This window comes from Dicentrarchus labrax, unplaced genomic scaffold (assembly GCF_905237075.1).
Source record: "Dicentrarchus labrax unplaced genomic scaffold, dlabrax2021, whole genome shotgun sequence".
Classification (NCBI taxonomy): Eukaryota; Metazoa; Chordata; class Actinopteri; family Moronidae; genus Dicentrarchus; species Dicentrarchus labrax.
Window position 1 is genome coordinate 17,486,315 of NW_026136704.1, and position 8,256 is coordinate 17,494,570.

The window sequence follows — 8,256 nt, forward strand, 5'->3', positions numbered from 1 at the left end:
ATTTGGGATAAATTGGAACACCACGTTTAAGTCTCACTCAATTAGAAAGTCATAGAAAAGAGCAAGGCTTACTGTACAGTTGGCCATATTCATCACAAATGAATACCCTTTATAGATACAACCTCAGGCAAATCAGTTATACAGTTTTTTCTTGTTGAATAGTGTGTTGAGCTCTTGGCAGAGACAGAAGAGGAACTTAATATGTACATCCTGTGTGATCACAGTGGGGTGTTGCTGGTATTTGCTGCATTCTACTGCCCTCCTCTGGATTAAAGTGTGATTACAGGTCAGCGCTATAACCTTTGGTTGTGCTGTCCTCCACTCTAGACTCTACACAGTGAGCACCGTGAAAACGGATTGTTAGGGTTAGGACCCAAATGTGTAACAAGACTGTTATTGCTGTATTTTATTTAGAAGATGCTGTAATGAAGTCGTGTCTGAGGCAATGTTGACTCTGTACACACAAACAGGGGGATCTAGAGAAATAGGGTATTTGTGGAGAGGCCAAAGGGTGGCATGGAGACTTTAAGGGGTGGCAGAAATATATATATATATATATATATGCTGATTTCAGGGCAAACAATCACATACATCAATATTTGCTTGGAAGATATTTGAACTCAACATACATTATTGTGGTAAATATCTAAAGGTGAAAGAAACAATACATTGTTGTTAAAAGGTTCTTGTCAAAGTTCGTACATAATTTACATTTACTTTGTGGCCAACACAAAGAAGTTACTGTGTTAAACATTTCATATTAGAATTATGATTGGTGATTCATGTATATGTATATTATCATCATGGAAAATACATGTAAAGCACAAACACATTTACAATTCCTCTTTATCCACCAGTGAGGGGAGCTATTGTACCTTTCAGCTAGATTCATACCTAGATTATTTGGCTAATTTAATTTCTGCATTCATATCATTGTGTATCTATACACAAGTGCATTTTTTTGTTGTTGAGTGGAAGAGTCCGAGGCAGGGAGCCAGAGCTGCCAAACAAATACAGAGACTGGTAGGCAAGGGAACTTACACAACCTCCCTCCCTGGAAGCGAGCCACAACAGTGTGTGTGTGTGTGTGTGTGTGTGTGTGTGTGTGTGTGGGTTGGCATTCATCACGTCCTGGGGACAACAAACTGTTTACACAGTCACGTCATGGGGACCTCTAACAGTATGGGGACGAAAAATGAGGTCCCCTAAAGGGAAACTCTTTTAAATGAATGCAGGAGTCTATCTGAAGGTGCCTGTGTGGTTTTTAGCTTTGGCCCATTGGGCATGTTTTCCAGTTAGTGTGTGTGTGTGAACGGGGCATGCTTGCGCCCCCTTACTGTATGAGCTGGTAAGGCACTCACCGTTCCACACACACAGATCTTCCAAATATGGTATGTTACCGCCCACTTCCTGGTCCCCATTAAGAAGGATTTTAGGAGCAAACACAATTTTCAGTGTTTAAAGGGAGCATCGCAAAGGCTCTTCAATTAAAGATGTTTGTCACATAAAAAGAGGAACTACAACACCACAAGGTAAGCAATATTATCTTATTTACTTACTTGCTATAATCATTATTTGTATAGATGACCATTTTAAACCACTAATGAGGTTAATTAGTGTTAATTAGTTAGTAGGATAGCAAGTTAGCTTTAATTAGCAACAGAAGGCTAGTGTAACTAGCAAATTTACAATGTTTTACTAACAATGTTTTTAGCTTTCCCTGAAAGCTACTGTTAGTTGTTACATGATGGATGGATTCTGTGCATTTCTAGGAGTTTATACCAACTAAAAAAAGTGAAATATTTTTCAGTGTGTAACAGAGAAATTTAAAATACATTTCCAGGTAATGAATTTAGTAATATATAGAGGTGTAACTTAATCCTAGGTATATATAGGTGAGATATATTATAGAAAAATTGTAAAGAGATGTTTTGATGATTTAAAGCAAGCTGTCCATGTTAAGAGAAAGTGCATCTGGACAGGTATTTTTGGGACCTGAGCTTGACAAGGCTGCAATTTGATGTTTGTATCTTTAAAGTGACTAGTGAAGTGATTCCACATGCCTCCTCTACATAAATGGGTCCTGATTGATTTTACTACCAGAAAAAAGTAAACTTAGCTTACTTATAATTATTAATATTATTTTATTATTAAAAATGAATAATTTAGAATAGGGCATGGCAAGAAGGGAAGGCATCTGACACTGAGCCGACAGGAAAGGGCGAGTATGGGGAAAAAAGTTATAGATCTAAGCCTCTGAACACCCACACAGTTTTTTCAGTTTATCTTGCTGATTATTAGTCTTCTTGGGACTGTATGGGTGTGTATACTGTGATTGATTGACATCTTCCTGAGTCTTCTGTCAGCTTTGTTACACCTGTTAGGGCAGGACAAAATATACCTTCACCATTCGTATTGGAGATTTAGATTTGTGACCTCATGGAGTTTCATCAAAGCTTAAGCCCACCCTAAACCTGAGCAGAGGTCTAATCAGCCATAATAACTGAAAACACCTGTGTGGATGTTCACTTAGAGCCTCTAATTGTATTGTAATAGAACTAAAGCCAAAGCTGTCTCATTAAACATTTCTCTGCAGTTTTAAATGCCACCAAGGTCAGTCCTCTTAAGGATGCCCTTCAGCATGTTCACTTCATATACATATTGAAAATGATTTTGAGACATTTAATTGCAAAACTTCAGGATGCATTAGATAAGCTTAGGTCAATAAAGCTGCCATCAAATGCACTAATAATTGGCAATTGTGTTTTTAGGACATATTGCCACAGACTAATTAACATTCGTAATGTCCTGTTTTTTTTGAAAATGTATTACTTTGTCTTACAGGACGTGGTGTATTTGCCCTATCTTCATTCTTCAAAGGAGATTTTGTACTGGAATACAGAGGAGACATGATAGATGATGCAGAATCTCAATGGAGAAGGTGCATTTATCACTCATCATGTGTTGCATTCATGCTTCATTCAAGTGGAGAGGGAGAACATGGTGGTAAGATTTTACATTACACCTAAACTATACTCCTTATGCTAAACCATAATAATCTCCTTACACTTAGCTCATAATTAAAATGAAGGCACTGATTGTGTTGTATACAGTTGAAACCAGAAGTTTACATACACTATAAAAAGACGCATACGCTTTTTTTTCTCACTGTCGGACATGAAATCAGACAATCACTTTTCCTGTTTTAGGTCTGTTAGGATTACCAAAATTATTTCTATCTGCTAAATGCCAGAATAATGAGAGAAGGATTTTTTTAGACAATTTTTTATTACTTTCTTCAAAGTCAGAAGTTTACATACACTAAGAATACTATGCCTTTAAACAATTTGGGAAAGCCCAGATGATGATGTCATGTCTTTGGAAGCTTCTGATAGGTTTATTGACAACATTTGAGTTAATTAGAGACACACCTGTGGATGTATTTTAAGGCACACCTGAAACACACTGCTTCTTTGTGTAATATCATGGGAAAGTCAAAAGAAATCAGCCAAGATATCAGGAAGAGAATTGTGGACTTGCACAAGTCTGGTTCATCCTTGGGTGTAATTTCCAGATGCCTGAAGGTGCCATGTTCATCTGTTCAAACAATTATACGCAAGTATAAACACCATGGGAATGTCCAGCCATCATACCGCTCAGGAGACGGGTTCTGTGTCCCAGAGTTGAACGTGCTTTGGTCCGAAATGTGTATATCAACCAACAGATGATGCTGCCATCCCTCTATTTCACAGTTGGGATGGTGTTCTCAGGCTTGCAAGCTTCCCCCTTTTTCCTCCAAACTTAACGATGGTCATTATGGCCAAACAGTTTGATTTTAGTTTCGTCAGACCACAGGACATGTCTCCAAAAACTAAGGTCTTTGTCCCTGTGTGCATTTGCAAACTGTAATCTGGCTTTCCTATGTGTCTTTTGGAGTAATGGCTTCTTCCTGACAGAGTGACCTTTCAGCCCATGTCGGTACAGTACTAGTTTCACTGTGGATAAAGACACACTCTTACCAGCTTCAGCCAGCATCTTCACAAGGTCTTTTGCTTTTGTTCTTGGGTTGATATGCACATTTCGGACCAAAGCACGTTCAACTCTGGGACACAGAACCCGTCTCCTTCCTGAGTGGTATGATGGCTAGACACTGCCATGGTGTTTATACTTGCGTATAATTATTTGAACAGATGAACGTGGCACCTTCAGGCATCTGGAAATTGCACCCAAGGATGAACCAGACTTGTGCAAGTCCACAATTCTCTTCCTGATATCTTGGCTGATTTCTTTAGACTTTCCCATGATGTTACACAAAGAAGCAGTGCGTTTCAGGTGTGCCTTACAATACATCCACAGGTGTGTGTCTCTAATTAACTCAAATGTTGTCATTGTTGAAGCTTCCAAAGACATGACATCATCATCTGGGCTTTCCCAAATTGTTTAAAGGCATAATAATCTTAGTGTATGTAAACTTCTGACTTTGAAGAAAGTAATAAAAAAATCGTTCTCTCATTATTCTGGCATTTAGCAAATAGAAATAATTTTGGTAATCCTAACGGACCTAAAACAGGAAAAGTGATTGTCTAATTTCATGTCAGACAGTGAGGAAAAAAAAGCATATGTGTCTTTCTATACAGTGTATGTAAACTTCTGGTTTCAACTGTACATATGTTATGATGGTAATCTATTGTGAATCAGAAGTCCCTTGCAGTTTTATGTAATGCATCTAGAAAGCTGATGGTAATGGGATATTCAGGACAGATTTTAATGGTTGATGGAGGAGGAGGAAATATTGAATTTGATGATTTTGTCGTTGAAGTTTCGTGCCTGTTGGCTTGAACTTAACTTTAGAAATTTGACATTAAGAACATACATTAGTGTAATTAAATATTATGCAGTGATAACATCGGACTTAAACTTGTTTGCAGATGACCATGAATGCAGCTGATGCTGTCATTCCTGTGGAAAGCTCCCACCATGCTGTCTTGTTAGAGACGCAGATGACTGAAACTTTGAGTCCATGAGACACTAATCAACAGGTACATTCATGTTTAGCACTTAAACTTTACTTCTAGAATATTTCTAACTCACCGTTTGTTGCTTTTTATGCCCTTTAAGCAGGTAAATAAGCTGTTTTTTTAAATGCATCTAGAAACATAATGGTAATAGGATATTCAGGACAGATTTTAATGTTCATAGGGATGTTACTTTTGATTAAATATCACTCTATTCTGGGACATTCACGACGTCCCCATAGCACATCTTACATCAGTGTATGAATAGAAGCTGTGTGTTAAGTATCTGACAACCTAGAGACTTGGTCTAGCATTGGTCCCCATAAGGAACCACGACATGGTGTGTGATATGTCCCCACTAAGCTTGTTTATTCAATTTGTGTGAAAACAGGCAGAGGTTGATGGAGGAGGAGGGAATATTGAATTTGATGATTTTGTCGTTGAAGTTTCGTGCCTGTTGGCTTGAATTTAACTTTAGAAATTTGTCATTAAGAACATGCATTAGTGTAACTAAATATTATGCAGTGATAACATCAGACTTAAACTTGTTTTTCATATTTTGAAATGTTTGCAGATGACCATGAATGCAGCTGATGCTGTCATTCCTGTGGAAAGCTCCCACCATGCTGTCTTGTTAGAGACGCAGATGACTGAAACTTTGAGTCCATGAGACACTAATCAACAGGTACATTCATGTTTAGCACTTAAACTTTACTCCTAGAATATTTCTAACTCACCGTTTGTTGCTTTTTATGCCCTTTAAGCAGGTAAATAAGCTGTTTTTTTAAATGCATCTAGAAACATAATGGTAATAGGATATTCAGGACAGATTTTAATGTTCATAGGGATGTTACTTTTGATTAAATATCACTCTATTCTGGGACATTCACGACGTCCCCATAGCACATCTTACATCAGTGTATGAATAGAAACTGTGTGTTAAGTATCTGACAACCTAGAGACTTGGTCTAGCATTGGTCCCCATAAGGAACCACGACATGGTGTGTGATATGTCCCCACTAAGCTTGTTTATTCAATATGTGTGAAAACAGGCAGAGGTTGATGGAGGAGGAGGGAATATTGAATTTGATGATTTTGTCGTTGAAGTTTCGTGCCTGTTGGCTTGAATTTAACTTTAGAAATTTGTCATTAAGAACATGCATTAGTGTAACTAAATATTATGCAGTGATAACATCAGACTTAAACTTGTTTTTCATATTTTGAAATGTTTGCAGATGACCATGAATGCAGCTGATGCTGTCATTCCTGTGGAAAGCTCCCACCATGCTGTCTTGTTAGAGACGCAGATGACTGAAACTTTGAGTCCATGAGACACTAATCAACAGGTACATTCATGTTTAGCACTTAAACTTTACTCCTAGAATATTTCTAACTCACCGTTTGTTGCTTTTTATGCCCTTTAAGCAGGTAAATAAGCTGTTTTTTTAAATGCATCTAGAAACATAATGGTAATAGGATATTCAGGACAGATTTTAATGTTCATAGGGATGTTACTTTTGATTAAATATCACTCTATTCTGGGACATTCACGACGTCCCCATAGCACATCTTACATCAGTGTATGAATAGAAACTGTGTGTTAAGTATCTGACAACCTAGAGACTTGGTCTAGCATTGGTCCCCATAAGGAACCACGACATGGTGTGTGATATGTCCCCACTAAGCTTGTTTATTCAATATGTGTGAAAACAGGCAGAGGTTGATGGAGGAGGAGGGAATATTGAATTTGATGATTTTGTCGTTGAAGTTTCGTGCCTGTTGGCTTGAATTTAACTTTAGAAATTTGTCATTAAGAACATGCATTAGTGTAACTAAATATTATGCAGTGATAACATCAGACTTAAACTTGTTTTTCATATTTTGAAATGTTTGCAGATGACCATGAATGCAGCTGATGCTGTCATTCCTGTGGAAAGCTCCCAGCATGCTGTCTTGTTAGAGACGCAGATGACTGAAACTTTGAGTCCATGAGACACTAATCAACAGGTACATTCATGTTTAGCACTTAAACTTTACTCCTAGAATATTTCTAACTCACCGTTTGTTGCTTTTTATGCCCTTTAAGCAGGTAAATAAGCTGTTTTTTTAAATGCATCTAGAAACATAATGGTAATAGGATATTCAGGACAGATTTTAATGTTCATAGGGATGTTACTTTTGATAAAATATCACTCTATTCTGGGACATTCACGACGTCCCCATAGCACATCTTACATCATTGTATGAATAGAAACTGTGTGTTAAGTATCTGACAACCTAGAGACTTGGTCTAGCATTGGTCCCCATAAGGAACCATGACATGGTGTGTGATATGTCCCCACTAAGCTTGTTTATTCAATATGTGTGAAAACAGGCAGAGGTTGATGGAGGAGGAGGGAATATTGAATTTGATGATTTTGTCGTTGAAGTTTCGTGCCTGTTGGCTTGAATTTAACTTTAGAAATTTGTCATTAAGAACATGCATTAGTGTAACTAAATATTATGCAGTGATAACATCAGACTTAAACTTGTTTTTCATATTTTGAAATGTTTGCAGATGACCATGAATGCAGCTGATGCTGTCATTCCTGTGGAAAGCTCCCACCATGCTGTCTTGTTAGAGACGCAGATGACTGAAACTTTGAGTCCATGAGACACTAATCAACAGGTACATTCATGTTTAGCACTTAAACTTTACTCCTAGAATATTTCTAACTCACCGTTTGTTGCTTTTTATGCCCTTTAAGCAGGTAAATAAGCTGTTTTTTTAAATGCATCTAGAAACATAATGGTAATAGGATATTCAGGACAGATTTTAATGTTCATAGGGATGTTACTTTTGATTAAATATCACTCTATTCTGGGACATTCACGACGTCCCCATAGCACATCTTACATCAGTGTATGAATAGAAACTGTGTTTTAAGTATCTGACAACCTAGAGACTTGGTCTAGCATTGGTCCCCATAAGGAACCACGACATGGTGTGTGATATGTCCCCACTAAGCTTGTTTATTCAATATGTGTGAAAACAGGCAGAGGTTGATGGAGGAGGAGGGAATATTGAATTTGATGATTTTGTCGTTGAAGTTTCGTGCCTGTTGGCTTGAATTTAACTTTAGAAATTTGTCATTAAGAACATGCATTAGTGTAACTAAATATTATGCAGTGATAACATCAGACTTAAACTTGTTTTTCATATTTTGAAATGTTTGCAGATGACCATGAATGCAGCTGATGC

General features: G+C 37.4%; 3 long non-coding RNA genes across 5 annotated transcripts in view; 2 read left to right on the plus strand and 1 right to left on the minus strand.

Moving 5' to 3' along the window:
* LOC127363018 (uncharacterized) overlaps positions 1-8,256 on the plus strand; it is a 32,528-nt gene that overhangs the window by 9,451 nt on the left and 14,821 nt on the right. The window lies entirely within an intron of this gene.
* On the plus strand, positions 1,080-8,256 carry LOC127363012 (uncharacterized). 3 transcript variants are annotated; one of them, XR_007884640.1, is made up of 7 exons: positions 1,080-3,006; positions 4,929-5,039; positions 5,590-5,700; positions 6,251-6,361; positions 6,912-7,022; positions 7,573-7,683; positions 8,234-8,256. It is a non-coding gene; the product is annotated as an uncharacterized LOC127363012 (long non-coding RNA). The 3 variants fall into 3 exon arrangements; XR_007884642.1 differs by lacking the exon at positions 8,234-8,256 and having other exon boundaries at positions 1,518-1,532; positions 2,845-3,006; positions 7,573-7,833; XR_007884641.1 differs by lacking the exon at positions 6,912-7,022.
* Positions 5,167-8,084, minus strand: LOC127363016 (uncharacterized). Its single transcript, XR_007884649.1, has 2 exons — positions 7,954-8,084; positions 5,167-7,292 (listed from the first exon to the last, which is right to left on the minus strand). It is a non-coding gene; the product is annotated as an uncharacterized LOC127363016 (long non-coding RNA).